Here is a 20,789-nt window from a genome sequence, read left to right as displayed (position 1 = left end):
TAAAATGCTGCTTGACCTAATTTATTGAGCTCAAGGTAATTTATTCTTCAGACAACACAATTTGAAAAAAAATTATGTGCACTTATTTTTCTGATCCCAAATTGTCAAGGCAGACAGGCTTACTTTACGGATATCGTCCTCTTTTGAATACACTTGTGAAGCCAGAAGCACGCAGGCAACAGCAAGTGAACAGTGCCGTTGCAAGAACGCCATACTTTATTATGATGGCAATAGAAACGTTCCGTTATATATGCGGGCAGAAATTACAAGGGACAATGAGACTTGCATATGAAGCGGTGAACAATGGTGAAATTGACATTGGCACCTGCTGATTGTCAATTTCAGTTCCGTGGACAAATAGTCGGATAAATGTGCAACTGTAGAGTTCGTCTTTTCTTCTTTTCAATTTACTTTACAAAACATACGGTGGCGCTGTTTTTAATTCCTGCTCCACGCAAACAATGAGCTTCATTTTTGATGCCAAGGCGATTCCAACACCCATAATAGTTAAGGAAGTTACATGCTAATTTTGTTGAGAATTTAGGAGGGCCATTTTTAAACTGTATATATTTTCCTGAGTCCCGAGTCTGAAGCGCTATAAAAGCAGCAATAAAGTATTTTGATTGATATAGGACTTGTTAGAATAAAAGCAAAAGAGATATTGCAGTTGGCCTATTACAGCGACAATTCCTGAGGTGATGCAGCGGTACACGTGTAAAAGAAAGCTATTCCATTACCAGGCTTGTACAGCTGTCAGAAGTCTTCGTGTGGCTGGATTATAGATGTGCGTCATGGTGCCGATCTGACGAAGTATGCCGTGCTGAGGGAGAGAGCTGTGATGGTTATTGGGAAAGGTGTACAGATGCACTGTTTCGAAAGGGCGGTTAGTGTGACATCATACCGGGGAATAATACGAGCGCACCCGCGTGTGCGTCCGGCAAATATAAAGGTATTAACCGTGCGCGCTTCAGTATTTCTCGGACTCACAACAGGAAAGATGACAAAGATCTTGCCTGCACTGGTCTATAGGATGGATCTATTATATGGCAAGAGACATGTGCTGACGAGGCCCATTAGCAACGAGTAAAAGCTTTAGTTTTCCTTTCTTCATAATTTGTATTACAAACCTACTGACCAGTAATTGTACCTCTTACGACATGAAATTAAGTTTTGCCAGTTCTTGCAAATACATTTTGCAGTTCAACCAAGTACATCGCACAACTACTCAGACGACGTAGCATGCGTTAGGAAAATTGAAAGAGCTTAGAAATCTTGTTTGAAAGGAACTGCGCGCTCGTAAGTGACAATACTGCGTTAAACGTGCGCAAGACACCTGGAAAAATAATGAACTGTTTACTGGTTGAACCATAACGACAAAAACAATAGGACACATATTTTTCCTTGCGTCCGTTTTTTATGCATGCGCTGTAGTTCGACACATATTGCCGATGGTCCTAAATTTTCCGGTTGGTCAACCCTTTACAAGGACGCTTACCTAGGTGCGTCTCTGAAATTGCCAAAGAAAATTGCGAGTTAACTACAACTTACCTTGCAAATTCATTAGAGATTATTTCTAGTCCCGCGCGGCAGTTTCTCTAAATACAGATTGACATATTCCATTAACCATTTCTAACAAAACAACATTGTTATATAGCCAGTGGCACCTGATTAAACGATCTTGGCATTCAAATAAATCCGAAATATCAAAGCTCAAAGCTGTAAGTGACGCTGTAAGTGTCCGATGAAGTTTCGCGCAGCTCAGCCCGATTCTGACTCCGTTGGGACAGTTCATGTTCAGCGCCATAATTACATTGGAGCTTGTTTGTGTTGTACTCAGGGCAGGTTAATATTAAAAGACGAAAAGATGCGCTCCGTGCTGCTGCTATGATTTTGTTTTATTCCTCAAATTTGTTTTTATACCTTCAGATCGCGAAAGGTAAGATACGCGCTGTTCGCGCTGCTCTGTTGTCATCGTCGGTCATTTACCATTACGCTTGTGAATTTGCCTGCCCAAGTTGAAATTGCATTACTCTTGCAATAAACCGTTTGGAGGGTTGTCGAGAACGAATTGACTGCGCAGTTTTAGTGACGCGCATAGCGCGCTTTGACATAGAAATATTTCCGCACGTTTTGTTTTCGCGTACGTTTCGTTTTCACGAGGCGCATACTGGATTGAGAACTACATACAGCGCATTTACCAGAAAGTTGCCGTCGCCTTCAAATTGTATGCGTGTCTTTTGTTGATGCACGCACTTATGATGAGATCCTAGCCTGTAAAAGTTCCACGGTGAAGACCTGTTCCCGAGCGGGCACGCTGTCAGGTGCGAGTGTGGCATCCCGTTCTCTTCGCCGTGTGCACCTGTTATTCACCCTACAATGCGCCGTGATATTACCAGTACTATTGGTAGCGATCTGCTTGGCTATAGAAGTCGCATGAGAAATTGCTTACTTATGGCATCAATTTCGGCTATCGGTTGTTCTCGCAAAGGCATCACTCGTGCTAATGATGGGAAAGAGACAATTTTTTCTACGGTGTTGCTAACATGACGAAAGTGGCAGCATAAACGCTACGTTAGAGAGCCTGTGCCGTCGCTGTGATGCGGGTGAAAGGAATGGGCGCGTTTACACGAAGATGCCCCGATATAGGGACTTCAACTTACAGCCAGGCCTGCATGAATAGGCTTCTGATTAACTGTTCCTTGAGAGCCTGCGTGCTGTTATCTCTTGCCGTTTCCGTGTAGCCAAAATCTAACCAGCCTCTAGTGCACACAACAATATGGATGACAGTGCCTCCTTGAGCGTTCCATAAAAGACAATTTCTTGTATCTTTTAGCCCTAGTGTTCTTACCAAAGAATATACTCTTCGTCTGTTTTTCATAAAAAACAAACGGTGACAGCACGCCAGTGAACAAATTGCGGTCTGACTTCTACAGACACGCGTACCGAGCTGATGAGCGTATACATGTGAAGGCGTGCACAGCAACACTGGAAAAAAATATTGTGCTTTGGTGATTTTCTCAAGAAGTCTTTACTTAGTATTGCTGAACCCGCCGGGGTGTCTCAGTGCCTAGGCTGCCGAGACAAAGCACTCGCGATCGATTTGCGGCCGCGTGTGCCGCTTTACAGATGCAGGCGCAAAGTCGATATTTTAGTGCACAGTAGGGACGCCCGAGAGCGAAAAAAGAAGTCATGCAGCCCTCCGTCTAACGACGACGATAGTTGAACGCGAAGCTAGGTCGCGAAGCTATATGTAGCCGTCCGATTTTTCCAAACCGCTTCGACCACGTCGAAATCGAGCAATCGGATAGACGCCGGCTTCATAACGCGAGGGACTCAGGTTCGATTCCGGCTACGGGAAGCGTTTTGTTCTTTCACTTCACCATAATAACTCATCATCATCATCATCATCATAGAAAGTTGGCTTTCCCGCTGGGCGTTTTCGCGCTACATAAAATTATTCCATTGCTCCCCAAATGTAGATTTGGCATTCAAAACCCTAGTATGCAATCTTTTATAGGCTCGAGAAAATTGCAGTAGTACACTGCAATTATAAACTTGTGGTTCGTTAACCGCCTTTCTGCATACTATTTACCCTAAAATATGTTCCATTCAGGATATGGCCCGTTGGTTACAAGCTTTTTCGCAGGCCGGGTTAGTAACTCACTGCCACATGGGCAGTAAGTTACTAGTGTTCCTAGCGACAAACAAAATAAGCACAGACAAAATATGCAAAAAATATGCAATAGTACAAACAAGCACAAGTTCAGACATTGGTAAGTCACAGCCTCGAATTTAGCAATAAATCAGCATTTTTAACTTGTATCAACTGATTACAAGGACGGTATAATTATGAGCGACTGCAATTATGTCCGAAGTTTCGCTCCATTCTTCGCGTAACCGTGTCTCTATGCCATTGGTGTCCGTCGTGCTGAATCCCAACTTCTCTCACACTGATTTTTTTTTTTACCTCGGCGGGGCCCACACGCCGGCGCCTGCTTTCTCTCCACCTTTTGCTTTTTTTGTTTTCCTGTTCTCGCCATCGGCGACACGGACGCACATTCTAAACAGCGTTGGCGCGCCGTACCCCCCCCCCCCCCCCCCGCACACACACACACACACACACATTCATTTGCAATACTGTCCCTCTGTCTAGACACACGGACGCCTATGCCCGGGGCTCTGTCGACGGTCGACTGGGGTCTGCAGGTCACGCAGCACGCAGTCGTACACGATAAACTGTGCACCCCCTCCTTCCATACACGGGGAGAGAGAATAAACTTCAGGAGGCATTGGCGGCATTAGTTCGGGAAGCAGCCGAAACAGGAGAGCCCACGTAAGCGTAACTGTAGGGGCGCCGCCTCCCCGAGCTCCGAAGCGAGACGCCTGGCGCCAGTGGGGGTGGAAAGGTCGGGATGGCGACGCCGCTTCGCTGGCGCATGTTAGAGTGTACTGGAAGTTCGCATGTTGGCGGCTGTAGGGAAGCTTCCCGCTCTGCTTTCTCTGCGAGCGCCTCTTCCCTCTTTTCTAGCCGTCTATCGAAAATAAAAAGCGCTTTCATCTTCTGGCTCACTGCCACACACTCGCTCGTGCGCCAAGCGGCTCGTGTACGCAGTAAGTCGGCCAACATGGCCCACTGGAAACATTTATTTCAAATGTCTTGCGAAGAAAGCAAACAAGCTCCACGCTAATGATTTTCAGCGCAAAGGGAAACAGGATATGAAGTGTAGGAAAGGCACAAGCGCTGTCTATAGCTGGAGATTTATTAGGAAAACACGTCAGTTAAGCAAAAATGAGGATAAAAAAAAACAAAAAAAAAAAAAACAGACGGCCCTCAACCGTTATCCCACACATATACTCACGCACATGAATTGTCTAGAAAGGGAACCTCATTTCGTGTCGGCGCATTCTCTGTCGTTCCTACTTAGGGCCAAATTTTCGTATAAATGCTTCACCGGCCCATAGCTCAGACGTTTTTGAGAGCTTGAAGACTTCAAGGTAGAATTCATAAATTTGCAACAAATGAACAACGGCCCGTCACGTCTAAGATTAGGGTCAAGGTGCTTGAAATTGAACGTTCTGTGAACGTTTATGGCTCCAGTTTTGATGCCAGCAGGAGCTGGATAAGCAAGGTTATGAAATTGAACGTACTATGAATACTCATGGCTTCAGTTTTAATTCCAGCAGGAGCTGGATAAGCAAGGTTATGAAGCACAAGGAATATTGATGGTACTGCTGCGTGCGTCAAATAAAGTGTCTTCTATACCAGGTACGGGGTGTCATGTCTTTTTTTCGTATATTTCTTTTTTGTATATATTTCTATTACTGTAATTATATATTTGTTTTTCGTATATCCTTACATAAACATACCTGCGCGTTACAACTGGGGCGTGTTAGAATCGTGCAATTACGATTGTACAAAAAATACGGCCCCATCGTTGCACCCATCCGCAAGAACCCCGCCGACCGCCGACAAAGATGCAATGTTCGGTGGGCGGTCGCCATTTGGGAGCTCAAAACTCGATGAGGTTCAACTCACAGCTGCAAATGATGAGGAAGCTTGTTGTTGCCACTTGTTCTAGTTATCCAGGCCTGACAGAAACCTCTCACACGCGCACATTGTAGTTTCTGGCCATGAAGTTGTGGTGAGAGTTGAAGATGCTTATGTAGTACGTTAAAATGAATTCATGCCACACCTTCACGCTGTGAAGTCACTGCTTCTCACGCGCCCACTGTTGCCTTTGGCTTTAAGGGTGCATTAGGCATTAAAAACACTGGTGCAGCAAATCAAAATGGATTCGATGTCGGGGTTTCAGGGTGCCACTTTGTTGCTGCTGGCTGGAAAGTGTGGTAGGAATAGAAAATGCTTGTGCAGCGGCCCATGACACCTTGACAAGAGGCAGTGAGAATTAAATATTTCTTCCCCCCGTTCCATTTCGGTGCTCTCATCGGTTGCAGAAGTGAACAAAATGGAAATGCTTGCATGGAGATGTCGGCACATTTTTAAATAAGTCACTTAGATCTCCTTTTCATACTCCTATTATTGGGCCTGTTGAGTGTAGTTGTCAAAATATGTGCAGTAAGAATCCCATGCACTTCTATAGCCGATCGTTCGAGTTTCCTATGGGGCAGTCAGTGTTCGGCGTCACTGTGTGATGTACTTAGGGGAAGATTATTGGGTTCGGGAAGATTATCAGACATGAAAATGCTTCCACAAAAGATTGACATGGCTGCAAAGAAACTACATGTTGAACCGAATATTTTATTATGTATGATACTTAAAACCCTCATCAGCAATAAGAATATCTTCACGGTAGGCTACTGCATATTAGTGTAAAGCCAATGAAAGTTTAATGCAGCACAAGTTGAATAGGAGTACTTCGGAAGTATGCATTTGGAGGTCACTATACATTTTTGGAATAAAAGCTCGCAACAGTAATTTTTGAGGCGGCTGGTAGTGCTTAAGTGTGTTTTTCTATCAAGTTCCGCCGCCAGTCAGGGTTCGCTGCCTTATTCCACTGTAAACTGCGAGGGGGGGGGGGGGGGGGCGGTGATATTACACTAAAAATACGGCGGCAGCTGTTTTATTACATCACCGGTAAACGCCTCGGAAATCGTCGCCTGGATTGAACGCATGACACCGTATGACGTCAATCCAACGTCAACTGACGTAGAGCGTCTTGCCATTTGCGTCTTTCGTGAAGTAGCTGTAATTAGACTTGTAACATTTCACATCCCTGCAATTCTCTGCTTGCGCCCTACGATGTTGTCGTCTCGTTTAAGCAGAACAAAATACCGCTTGCTTCTTCGCACCTACAGCTGATTTAGCAAGGCAGGACACATTATGCGGCATCGCGACCACCACCGTTAGCGTGCATCGCCGCGATAGGTGTTTGCAGGGCGTCACTATGTTCGAAACGGTTGCATAGAACAATACGTGGCCTGTTGATATCGCGGCCGATTCTGAAAGGCACCGATGCATATCCGCCGTTGGTTTCCTTTTCACCCTGGGGCTACACAGTCCGAGCACTGCATCCAGCCATTTTGGCGATAAATCGCCCCTCTCTTCCACGCTGCGTTTACGACGCTTGATTTAAAGGTGATGGTGGTTGTGGAAGATGTTGTACCTACTACATTTCTTGACAATGGGTGCACACGCAAAGTGAAGAAATAGTCGCTCTGTGACGAGCCCGACCAAATAGAAAGAGGACCATTGTGTTGATTGTTTCTGCAAGCAGACGACGGCTAAGCGACGTGCAGCGTTCGAAATTCCAACTATTCAGACCCCAAAAATCCTATGCGGGTTGTTTATTTGTTTATTTCTGTTCTCTAACAGTAAAACAATCAGAGGTAGCCTTGATTTATATATAAAATACACCGGGAATAGTTTGTACCAAGAATAACCTTTGTTTGAGTAAGTTTTTTCTCCTGAGCCAGTTTTCAATAAGGATGACTTTTTCTTTTTCGGGTGAAAATCATTCATTCTTGAGAATAAAACATATTTAAATGACTTTATAATAGATCGTTATGCTGTCTGTCGCTCATTAAAGTAATGATGGGTAGAAACAGCTGCAATATGATGAACTATTTTTTTCTAACCACGGGGAGTCAGGGAACGGCCACACAACACTTGTGCTCCGAGCTCGTGCTGCACTCTTACCCTGCCATCAATTATAGGAGAGATTGTGAGGACGATCTGATATAAATTGTGCTGGTTGCTTCTGATATAACAGTAGTGCACATTACTGTACCATAGAAGATTTTGTTTTCTAATTTTTAAAAAGGTTTTACTATTTATTTTTATTACTGTTTTTGTATTTGCCATTACTAGGTTAGTACGTCACGTGTTTTCCGTCTTTTCATATTTTTTGCCTGTTCGCAACAATAAACATCAGTTGTTAGTCAGCGCCGTGTTTGCGGGATCCTCCTATCGTCTTGTCTAGCGCTGTTTCTAACTCAGTTATGTACCAACTGGCCTTCCTAAAATCTGTGTTGCACTGATGTGTAGTTAAGATTTTAGGATATGATAATTTTTCAATAATCTTGCAGTAACTGAAACGAATGAGCTCATTTGTGTGACGAATCAGATTTTAAATCTGTTTAGCACCTGTTCGAAGAACTTGGTTTCTACTAAAGACGTTCCACATGGCAAGACCATCAGGTTTCTAGATTTACAACTTACCAGCAATGGCGGACGGCACGCCTGTAGGAAATTTTCTACCAGGTACAACAAGGCTCTTTTGCCGTACAGTTGGGTGCACTACAAGTTGTTACAGGCAAGTATAGCAAAGCTCTGCTTTGTGAACGTTCTAAACAAAAGTTTCCCGCATGTGATGGAACTAAGTCTTGCAGAACCAGTCAAACCTTTGGAGGCGTCTCGATTTCCCGCTCATGTTTTGCTGGCGGTAAGTAGATCGTTTAGCAGCAAACTGAAAAAATTGGCCCCAATCCAAACTGTGAAGGGGGTTGGACTGCGAAGCTGTAAGCAACACCTACAACGATTATTTATGAGGCGGCTCATGAATTTACACACTTGACTCTACAAACAGCCAAACCAGAGACACTGTAAGCCGTTAACTGGGATTCGCCTGGGCGCCACCCGAACGCAGCAGCGACGGCAGAAAGAAAACGCAGAGGAGAGCGTCTTTTGAAGGATGAAGAGGAGGGCGACACGCGCGGCTATTGCGCGATCTATCTCGCTGCCTGCCCTTCACTCTTGATTCATGTGTCACCTACAAAAGCGCTCACCCCCTCCCCAGACGCTTAATAAAAACGACCGCATGCCTCCCCGTCTCCACGTGTGGGCATAGCTTCGTCAGTAAGACGACGGGCTTTCGTACCACTTCTCCATTCGGGCCCAGGCTCGACCCCTGGCGATGTCAGTAGTTTCTTTGTGTAGCCAGTAGTAGCGCGGGAGTTTTCTGCTGACATAAGAACGGAACGTTCATTGGCTGGTGAGACGTATAGTGCATCGCAGTAAAAGCCTTATGGAAAGTCTAGGAGCCCATAGGAAGATGGAAGAAAAAGATGGAAGTGACCCCTTCTTAGCCCAACGATTTGCGTTCAGCAGGGCGTTTTCGGCTCCTACACCCCGTAAGCTTTATCGTTTCTGTTTCCAAATCTCTGTTGCGCAGCGAAACGCAGACCCTTGCAAGACTATTCGCCAAACTAGGTTCTCCACGTGTGCTGTGGGTGTAGTCTATTTATTCCCATTCTACTGCAAAAAAAACTATATCGGACAAATGGGTGGGTGCCTTAGTGATTGGATGAGGTAGCACCGCATAACGTTGGGATCGTACGACGGAGGCAATGTAGCTTTGCATGTAAAAAGGGCCAGGAATATTTTCCCAAGATCGATTTAGCAAGCAGTGCAGGTCGAGGAAATTCAAGACGTGAGCGCGGGTGCTCGAGGCCTTTTTAATAAGATAAAACAAGGAGGCTTGTGTTACCGATCCTTCGGTGGCCTTAACGGATAAAGGATAACTGCTTTTATATGAGTAATCTATTTTTTTACGTCGGCCAAAGTGTGCGTGAGTGCGTGAATCGCATAAATGTCCCTCTTTTGTAAAATAAATTCCTTAGCCCAGATTCATGTTTGTGGTCCTTCTTCTCGTGCCCTGCGTCTTTTTTCGCTGGTTATTTTTGTGCACAGTATGAAACAACTTGCCCAGTATTTCGCTCACTTCGAGGAACGTCTTCCGGTTGAAGCGGAGTGCTCTGTAAGCAAGGCTCTTGCCTTGCCTATGCCTAAATATTTTTGTACAGGGCTGGCGTGATACAACTCAACAGAAACCTGATGACGCTGTGTTGAAATTGAGTCACAATGCAGGCCGCACGTCTCTGGTGCGCGCAAAGCTAAGCATGCCGCGTTGAGCAATCAAACCGGTTTAACTAGAGACACTGTTCGTTTTACACGTGGTTCTCCGCATGTTGCGCGATGTTTGTTCGCGACGAATAGTGCGTGTGATGTCGCACGCACTATTCAAGATTGCAAACCTTTGTTTTTGTTCCTGACAAACGTGCTGTAGAATGTATTGCAGTCTGTAGTGGTTTAGGAGCCGCCACAGTGGTGGATGGCGACGCGGCTTCTCATTCTCGCTCATTTGGCCATTTTTTAGTTTTGCATAAATGTGAATACATCAGTGCCACCATTTCAGCATTGGTAACGCTGAAGTGGTAAAGCAGTCTCTTATTAGGATATCTTACGTGTGAAAAGCATGGTGCACCTTGGGCCCGTATTCAGTACTGGAAATGGTGATTCGAATGTTATTTTTGTTCTCACAAACAATAAGTACATGTAACATAGGTTTCCGCTATTGTCATTGGGGTCTCCAGCCACCATATGTTTCCTGCACTCATTGTTTGTGACAAGAAACTCTCGACGCACAAGTTCCAGCGCGGAATATTGGAAGCTCGTGTAGACGGTTTTTCACGCGCAGAATATCCCAAAAAGCCTTCTAGGTTGTTTTACGGTTGAAAGGCTTTGTGCTCATCGCCAAGGTATCCAGGGGTAACCGCTCCGGTGATCTTTTGTTCCGATAAACAATAAGTGTAGAAATAATATTCAGGGCATGAGGCATTGCTCTGACAATAAGAGGTGTCTATTTTAGTCTGCTGTAGTTTGCGAGAACGAATTTTTGACTCAGCAGTTTTCCCGTCGAATGCATAGTCAGGGTGCACAAAGCTGTGTGGTCTATCCCAATGAAAAGCTCCTGTGAAGAATTCTTACTTGGGAAAAGCATTGTGACTTGAGCCCAGCATGCTACGCTGAACTCCTGTGTGGATGGTTTGTTCTCACAAACAATGAGTGCTGGAAACCTATGCCATTATGAGACCCTACTGTGGCTCCCTGTATCCCTCTCTCTCTCGCTCTCTCTCTCTCTCTCTCTCTCTCTCTATATATATATATATATATATATATATATATATATATCAGGGTGTCGAACCGAAAAAAATACCGGTTCGGTTACGGTTCGGGTTCGGGTGAAATAATTTCGTTCCGGTTCAGTTCCGGTTCGACAAAATCACGTGCCGAACCGGTTCGCGAACCGGTTCGGGAGCTTGAACCGGTTCGCGAACCGGTTCGATGATTTGAATTGTCACTGAAATTAGAAAAAAAACATTTAGTAGTTTAAAGCGACAGTAAAGTCAAAACACAAACAAAAATTCAAAATGCTGCTGTTCCCCAAGGGCAGTGGCGCAATTGCAAAGCAAACTTTAAAAAATCACGAGATATTAGAAAAACAGATGGAGTGGTGACGATTTACTACCTACTTTCTCGTCCAGACTTTATGTTGTCCTAGCGACTATTCATAAAGCCACCGCCAAGAGATATGACGGTGGGATATATATTTTGCCCTTTCATTTTTTGGTAAAATCGCAATCGTCGCTATGGAATCGCCTATCACGCTTACCTTGAAGCCTTAAATTTAGGTCTGCGTACTGGCGTGTTGAAATATCAGCGCTTAATACCAATGGCGCACATTTTTTTTATATTTGTAACAAAACAGAAAAACCCTACTACAGGCACATAAATACTACCAATGAATTAGATCATTTGGTCACCCTGAATAATTTCTTAGCTGTCACCCTATCGAATGTGTTAGCCACACTTTTGTTAAAAGTAAGCTTTAGTTAACGCTCAGTCACTGCATTATTGCTCTGACCACTGCAATTCCTTTTGCGAAAGCTATACTGGATGTGTGCATTACAATCAGTATGTCATCGTACCGCCTGACCCCCGGCCATCATTCCGTGTGCTACATTGCGTAATCTTATAACAGATTATGCTGTTACAAAATGAAAGGGAAATTTTACGCGCGGAGCATGAGAAGAACTTTTTTGGGTAGGCGCTCTTTAATTCGTCCACAGCAGTACTCCCCTCTGACCTGCCTCGGTGGCTCAGTGGCTAAGGCACTGCTGAGCGCGAGGTCGCGGGTTCGATTCCCGGCCGAAGCGGCCGCTTTTCTGATGGAGGCGAAAAGCAAAAACGCCCGTGTGTACAAAATTTCGGCGTATGTTAAAGATCCCCAGGTGGTCAAAATTAATTCGAAGCCCTCCACTACGGCGCGCCTCATCGCCTGTGCTGGGTCGGCGCGTTAAACCCCACAATCAAATCAAATCAGTACTCCCCTCCGGATCGAGTAGCAGTAGAAGTAATGTAGCGAGTTGGGCAGTCAGTACAAGTGCACCTTCGAAAAAAAAACAGATCTGAAAGAGAAAAAACTGCAGAACAAGCAGAAAAGATGATCGCTCGGCGAATGGGACAGTGTGAGGTACCGGCCGTCCTTTCTGCACGTGTCATCTGCTTTATTACTGTTGCTGCTTCCAAGACAAGGTCGAGGACTGCAGTTTCTTGCCAAGAGATTAAGTGCGCACCTTAACAGTTTTCCCTGACATATCTGTTGTTATTTGTACTTGTAAAAAACGGAGCTTGTCCACGGTACTGTCCTCAAAAATGGTCGTGGGTAAGGGACATCGAAGCCACTTTTGGTCAGCATCAAGCGGTTTAGCCACTGAGCAGCTCCTGCGGTCAAATTTGTCAAATATTACAATTTGCAGGTGTCGGACCTTTTAAAGAAATTATGAAATGGAAAAGGTTTGCACACATCGGGCTTTCGCTGCTGCACACTGGAGCACTCCTGCAGCCATTAAAGTTGCAGCTAGGGAAGGGCAAAATCGTTTTATATCCCCTGCAAGCTGCGGAGAATGACATTTCCTTTGGTCAGCTTCCACTACGCTCGCGCTTCCAGCAGCAACAGACCATTGCTACATTGGTGCTCATTCATTTCCCTTGTTGTTACATAGAGCGTGATAGTGTTCAATTGTCTGGAGGGGGAAGTGAGCGAGCAGGTACGAAGTTGATGGTACGTGAAAGAAAAAAAAAGCCTGAATTGCATTGACTGTGCAATGTCAACAACAGAGGGTCGAACCGTTTCGGCATGAACCGGTAACCGTTATTTCTTTTTTCGGTTCAGTTCCGGTTCGGGTTCAGCGTGATCAAAAAATAACGGTTCGGGTTCGGGTTCAGTTCCGGCAAAAATACCGGTTCAGTTCCGGTTTTCGGTTCGGTTCGGTTCCGGTTCGACACCCTGATATATATATATATATTCGCCTACGTGATTCGCCTCTTCATAAAACTGGCGATTTTAATGCCCCGTGCTATACCTCTGCTCCGAGGCGCAGCTTATGTTTCAGGCCGGTAGACTTATTTTAACCCGCTGGTGATATTAAACGTGGATCAAAATCTCGATACACGAACGTTCTCAATTTCCATCTACTTCAGAAAAACTGTCGTGGGGAAGGAAGATCGAGGCCACTTGTGGTCAGCAGCAAACGGCTTACCTACTTTGCAGCTCCTGCATGCGGTAACACTTGTCAAAAATTAACAATTTGCAGGTATGAGACCTTTTGAACAAATTACGAAATGCAAAAACCTTGCCCACATCGGGTGTGGGCTTCCGCTGTTGTGCAGTGGAGCACTGCTGCAGCCTGATTGCTCAAATAAACTCGCAGCCACGGAAGGGCAAAATCGTTTTATATCCCCTGCAAGCTGCCGAGAATGACATTATGTTTGGTCAGCTTGCACTACGCTCGCGCTTCCAGCAGCAACATCCCATTGCTACATTGGTGCTCATTCATTTCCCCTGTTGTTACATAGAGCGTGATGGTGCTCAATTGCCTGGAGGTGAAAGTGCGCGAGCGGGTACGAAGTTCATGGTACGTGAAAGAAAAAAAGGCCTGAATTGAATTTGATTTGATTTGATTTTTATTTCATGGCAAAAACCAAGGGGAGGAGGCTGAGACTAAAGGCGAACGTGGCATGACAGAAGCCTCAGCCACCCGATTGACAGCGTACATAACAACACGTCTGTTCACAAATTTAAGCATGATAGCACAATCGTAATAGAGAAATAGCACAAAGCAAAGTCATTACTACATTTCTTATGTATTATACAAAGCATAGGTCTCAAATTCACAAAGAGATCACAAAGCACACTTAAACGCAGTAATTCGTGCGCATGAACTTTCATCAGTTACACTACAATGTCACAATTACGTATTAATATATTTTTGTTTGTAATTGTTTTTAATTTCTACCTTTAGGGGAACATGTAGACTTATACTTCGAACCGTTAATTATATATCAGTAGTGCGAGCGTTTTGCTTAAGTAACACTTATTTGACCTGTTTTTTAAACTAAGTTCACTGGCGTCGAATTTGACTTTTTCTCCTAATTTATTTAATATTTCAGTTGAATGCTACAGGAAAGATGAAAGATTGCTCACCATAGTTCGTTCTTACTTTTAGAGTGTGCCGTATTGTATGCCTGAGATGGTAGCCAGAAGATTTGTTGTTAACTTGATTGTGGGACTTTTGCTTATAAATGGTGTGCAGAACCTTCCTGTAATAGATTTGGTCAGCTCGAAGCATTGAATATTCTGTAAATAAAGGACTTGTCCTAAAATCTGCGCAACAGCCACGATAATATAAATGTATGCGCGAAATTCTTTTTTGCAATACAATGAGCCTGTTATAATTAGTTTTAGTTGTGGTCTCCACACCAAAATCGCGTAGCATAGTTTCGAATAAATGAGAGCATTGTATAGGTTTTGTTTCAACCATAGTGGTATCAAATGGCCGATTCTATATATGAGACCTATACTTTTAGAGAGTTCGGAGGACAGGTGAGCAATATGCGTATTGTTATGGAACGGGACGCGGACGCGAGGCCATGGCTGAACCAGACCGAGGTTTGTTCGCTTCCTCCTACTCTATCCCCTGATGGCCATGATAGTAGGTGGTCGCCCTCCTCGTCTTCCATAATTCCGCAACATACTCCCACCCCCGACGGTGACACTAGTGGGTAAGTTCAGAACAGGTTAGTATAAGTTCTGCCGTAGATGGGTGGTCCAGTGTCATTCGTTTGAAGACGAAAGGTGGCAGTTTCCGCCTGTTTTACCCTCCATCGATGCTTCGAAGCTCGATGCCTTCTTCTGGATACGTTCTTGGGTAGGACGTGCGCCCGAGATTTGATTGGGTCGGGCTGTCTTATAAATGAGGTAATAAAAATAGTCCTCGAGTGAGCATGTACAAATCGTGTTCGGAATGCAGCCTGAAACTTCTGGTCAGTGGTGCCCTTTTCTTTTTCTGTTCGCCTTCGACGTTCCTTTCTGCGTACTGGCCGAGTTTTAACCACGTGCATCTGTATCGTCGTAATGGATCTACGTTTTCTGTTTTCTAGTGGTCGAGCGGACACTTGTCTTTCACGTGCTTGAATTCGCTTCTTCAGAGACTTACTGCCGAGCCTCTCGTTTCGTAATGCTGGCACGCGGGTGAATGTCTTCTCGTTGCACGCGGGACACCTGTCATCCGTTGAATTCACCTGAGTTTTGCGCGTGCGCGATGCCCTTTTGGGTTTGGCACCGAGAGCATGCGAGTCTGGGATGGTATTTTCCTCATTTGGGCGGAATGGCACGGCGCCGGCTACTTCGTCGAACTCGGTATTGCTTCTGCGTCCCGCGGCCTGGTTCACCGATGACTTTGCAAATGTAGGGGCGCTGTGCTGCTCCGTGTTATCTTCCGCTGAACACGACGAACTCGCGGTTTCTCAAGCATCCCTTGTAGCGAATGGGAGTGCTACAATGGCCGCGTCCCTTTTCAGGGAGGTGCCCCCTCTGAAAGGATCCTGCGTCGGTTGAGGTGGCGACAAAGTCTTCGTCGCGGTGAACGACGTCCTCAACGTTGCCTGAGAGATTCGTTCTTTCAACGAAACCTTCGTGCGACTTATCACGTTGAAAACTCTTCGCCTTCTTCTACGTCTGCCACAAAACTGTCAAAGTCGAGAAGGCTCTGGATATGACCGTCCAGCCTTCGAAGTTCGTCTTGTTTTTGTTCTGCCATACGGTGCAAATCAATGAGCGTACTTGTATTCGATGGTGACGATTCCAAGACCCGAATAGTGGTGTTGGCTAGTTCAGTTATGTCCGCCCGGAGGATGACCCGCGAACTGATAAGTTGGTCCACGACCTGCCTGTCATGTAAACCAGAGAGCGCAGCGAAGCAAGGGTCGGGACTGTCCGATGGGTGGGGATCATCTCCGGGTTCTAGGGGGGGGGGGGGGGGGGGTCTGTGTCCAGAACGCAGCCATGGCAGGCACCGTTGAAGGGTGAGGCCTTTGAAATGAGATTATCCGACGTACTTGAGGCCACGCACTACCTTGAAGGCGCTGCGCTGTGAAGTCCGCTGGTCCGTCGTTCCCGGGTTTCACGGCACCAGAAATGTTATGGAACGGGACGCGGACGCGAGGCCATGGCTGAGCCAGACCGAGGTTTATTCGCTTCCTCCTACTCTATCCCCTGATGGCCATGATAGTAGGTGGTCGCCGTCCTCGTCTTCCACAATTCCGCAACACGTATTCCACGAAAGTTGTTCTTGAAACCAAACACCTCAGAGCTTCTGTTCTGTCACTCGGTTTAACTTGGTTCCGTTGAATATAATGGGGATTTCTTTCTCAACATTTTTATTGTACGACCTAAATATCATGTAAGTTGTCGTTGTAGCGTTAAGTTGCAATTTATTATCTAATAACCAATTTGATAATTGTTCCAAGTAAACATTTACTGTTGAGTGAAGTTTAATTATATTATTAGATGTGAAAAAAACGTTAGTGTCATCCGCATATATTACAAGTTCTTGCGTACCTTTTATATTTATGATGTCATTTACCTAAATTATAAACAGTAACGGGCCTAACTTGGAGCCTTGCGGGACACCTTGTTTTAGCTCTAATATGTCTGATGCAATGGAGTTTAGTAGAACAAACTGCTTTTTTGAGTCAAATAGTTTTTAAAAGGTTACCTGGCACGCCACGTATTTCATACCTCTCCAATTTATTTAGCAAAATATTATGATCTATCGAATCAAATGCTTTTTTAAGGTCTAAAAATAGTCCAATTGTGATCTGCCTGTTTTCGATGTTTGCAATTATTTTATCTTTAATGTACAGTAATGCTTGCTCTGTTGATTTAGATTTTTGGAAACCATATTGACACTTGAAAATTACATTGTGTTTAAGAAAGAAAGTCGGTAGTCTATTATACATTACTCCCTCAAATACCTTGAAAAAAACTGTCACGACAGATATTGGTCTGTAATTTCATACATTGTCGTGTGCTCCCCTTTAATGAATCGGCGTCGCTCTAGCAACTTCAAGTTCCTCAGGAAAAGCACCGGTGGACAGACATAGATTATTAATATACGCTAACACGTCACTTAGTTCTAGTGCCACGCGCTTAATCACACTCGATAAAAACCCGTCCACTCCTGCCGCTGCATAATTATTTATTTTTCCGAAAAGGTCCCGTACTTCGGTATCGTTCGTAGGTTCAAAAAAGATAGAGCTGGATAATTGTGGAATGCCAGTCGCGCCGCGGCCGCCGTTACCAGTCTGTGTTGGGTGCGCACCAGCATCAATAAAATGAGTATTCATACAGTTGGCTAGCTGAAGGCTCTCTACCGGCTCTCCATTTAAATGCGTGAATTGCGGCTGTGTTATTGATTTTCGACTTGTTATTTTGTTAACAGTATCCCAGACTTTCTTAGGCTTGCCTCGTATGAGGAAAAATAGCCGTTCGTAATATTAGCTTTACGCTCTCTTTAAATCGCTCTGTAGCTTGTTTCTAAACATTTTGTATGCCTTGCGTATTTCGGGATCCTTCGTTTTTATAAAATTGTGTAACATAGCATTTTTCTTTTTTATGCGAGTATACAGACCTGGATCCACCCAGGGTTTTCGAACCTTTTTGGTTCTTTTAGTTGCAGGTTGTAAACTAAAGGCTGCATCATAGCATTCTCCTATGGACTCCAGAAAAACAGTACAAGCGATATTCGCATCGCTCACCCGATAGACAATATCCCAATCTAACGATTCCACTAGTTCTCGGAAATGTTTGATTGTGCAATTGTTGATCTTACCGAAAAAGCGGGGTTGAGGGGATATACATCATCTATAACAGAATGAGCCTCGATAAAGAAGACAACTGGAAATGATCACTGATATCCACAGTCAGAACTCCTGTCGATATATCACAATCTCAAAAATTCGATATACAGACATCCAGAAGTGTGGCACAGCTAGTGTCAATTCTAGTTGGCAGCATTATATGATTAAAACAACCATGACAAGATAACAAGGTTTTCAGTTCAAGAGATGCTCCTTCTTCCAAGGTCATATCGATGTTCAAATCACCCATTATAGTGCACGATTAATTGCGCGAACAAGCATATGTCAATTACCGCTCCAAGAAGGTGTAAAATGTTCTTTTGTCACCCGCAGGAGGTCTATAGATTACACACATAGTCATTTTCCATACGTAAAAAGCCAAGCATTCGAAATCATCGGTAATTTCCGAAAATTCTTCAATACCCATGAAACTAATGGTGTCCTTTATGTATACACTGACGCCTCCGCCTCTTTTCTTTTCCCTTCTCAGGTGCATTGAGCGGTACCCGTCTAGCCGTGGTATCGGGTTACTCCCAGTCTACCAAGTTTCAATAAGAAATAAGATGTCTAATTTACGTGTAATTGAGTGTAATAACATATCCAGTTCATCTATCTCATTTCCAAGACTTCTCCTTTTCATATGCATACGAGAAATATATCCTAGGAGGAATATCAACACCGGAGGGTTGAACCGTTTCGGCATGAACCCGTAACCGTTATTTCTTTTTTCGGTTCAGTTCCGGTTCGGGTTGAGCGTGCTAAAAAATAACGGTTCGGTTTCTGGTTCAGTCCGGCAAAAATACCGGTTCAGTTGCGGTTTTCAGTTCGGTTCGGTTCCGGTTCGACACCCTGTTATATATATATATATATATATTGTTACGGAATTAAGGTGGGCAATGCCTGAGAGCCCCTTGCCCGAATAACGATAACGACGACGACGACGACGTTCCTGGCGAACATCTTGGGCGAGGTGTGTGTCATGGCTACTATGCACATTCTGTAAATAGATCGCTTCACCTCATCTTATCGTTCGTCTCATCTGTGTCCTGCCACCACGTAACATTTTGGTGAAGGTGCGGGATCATACCCATCCTGGCCTCCGCATCGCATCGCCTTGGCCTGGGCGAAACCGTCGAGGGACCACCGACCATGTCGGGCAGCCCCAGCCCACTGCGACGTGCATTCGATCACATCCCCCACCCCGTCTCCCCAGACCATGTGAAGCCACTGAAGGCCAGCCGATACAAGCCGAGAACCGACCAAAGAAGACGCCGTGTCCCCAGCCCTTTCGTCCGACGTGGTTCGAATTCCGCCTACGGTTTGTTCCTGGTTGAAGACAATGCTTCTGTGGGGCCAGGTATCAACAGGGACGTCATCTTCATCTGTGGCGGCAGGCTAATCTCTACTGTATGTTTTCATGGAATCACTCACCGCATCGCAATCCTCACGTTGCCTCAGCATCGACCGGGACTGTCGCCCTCCACCCGGGGGGTGATGTTACGGGACTAAGGTGGGCAATGCCTCACCGCCCCTTGACCGAAGAACGATAACGACGACGACGACGACGTTCCTGGCGCGCATCTTGCACGAGGTCTGTGTCATGGGCGCTGTGCACATTCTGTAAATAGATCGCTTCACCCCATCGCATCGTTCGTCTCATCTGTGTCTTGCCGCCACGTAACAGTACATATATATATATATATATATATATATATATATATATATATATATATATATATATATATATATATATATATATATATATATATATATATATATATATATATATATATATATATATATATATATATATTGTAAGGGCCTTGAAGGACGGCCGGTACAGGATGTTTATTAAGCGTAGCAGCTCTCGCGGAACACACACACAGCTGGCGGCGAAGAGGCGGACCGGAGCCCCGAGGTGGAAGATGACGATGAGGATGACTATCAGAGGAAGATGAGGTATGGGATAGTGGCCCCTAGGTAACTGTGGTAGCGGTCAATGTCCCAAAGGGCTGGCGCACGACTAACTGCTCACAATATATATATATATATATATATCAAGTATATCAAGGTTTCAGTCGTCATTGCCAGTGCTATTCGGCTTTTTTCGAAATATTTAAAGGGACACTGAAGTGATATATAAACATTGCGGGATTACTAGCGCAAATTGTAGTCCGGAGTCCCCAGGCCATGCTTCGACCACTGTAGACGCGTTTACGCGATTTTATTTAGTAGAAAAACTAATTCGAAAATGCTGTCCTCCTCTCTTTACGCTCGCCCATTTTCTGTGGCGTTTTCGTGTGACGTCAGGAGGGGATGAGCTGGCAATTGGCTGCGGCGCTAGCGCTACTGCACGGCTCCCCGGCCAACAGAGTCAGTCGGCCCAGCGTTTCGTCCGCCGGCCGCCGGCGGGTCGCCGCAGTCCAGGAGGTTAAAAAAATTGCTTGGTCGCAATTCGTTCGCTTAGTTGAAACGAAGCCAGGACACGTTTGTGAATGGAAGAATGTGCCTTTCTTTACTTGGTTTGTTTGTACACTGTATCTAGCTCCAAGTCAAGTTCGCTTCACACAAGTGCTGCACAAGCGCACATGCGACGCTTCGCTGACTGGTACGCCAGTAGGAAAATATAAGGCCTCTTGAAGGCGGGAGAAGAGTCAGCGAAGTCAATATAGGTACTAAGGAAATAAAATCAACTGATATTTTTACCGTTGCTGGGCGAACAAGCACAGCGGTCAGCAGCACGACTACGCATCTGCGAACGCTTTTCCGTCTACGAAATGCAATTGCT

At 45.0% G+C, this 20,789-nt stretch overlaps 1 long non-coding RNA gene across 1 annotated transcript in view; it reads right to left on the bottom strand.

The window, feature by feature from the left end:
* The window catches only part of LOC144141444 (uncharacterized), an 87,314-nt gene extending 87,076 nt beyond the window's left edge, over positions 1–238 (bottom strand). The window contains exon 1 of the long non-coding RNA XR_013316603.1: positions 124–238. This is a non-coding gene — a long non-coding RNA (uncharacterized LOC144141444). The remainder of the gene's footprint in view (positions 1–123) is intronic.
* Between the last annotated feature and the right edge of the window lie 20,551 nt (positions 239–20,789).

The sequence above is a fragment of the Haemaphysalis longicornis genome, unplaced genomic scaffold, assembly GCF_048455015.1.
Source record: "Haemaphysalis longicornis isolate Haplotype H1 unplaced genomic scaffold, Haemaphysalis longicornis Haplotype H1 scaffold_6, whole genome shotgun sequence".
NCBI classification, from domain to species: Eukaryota; Metazoa; Arthropoda; class Arachnida; order Ixodida; family Ixodidae; genus Haemaphysalis; species Haemaphysalis longicornis.
This window is presented reverse-complemented; position numbering and strand designations above follow the sequence as displayed.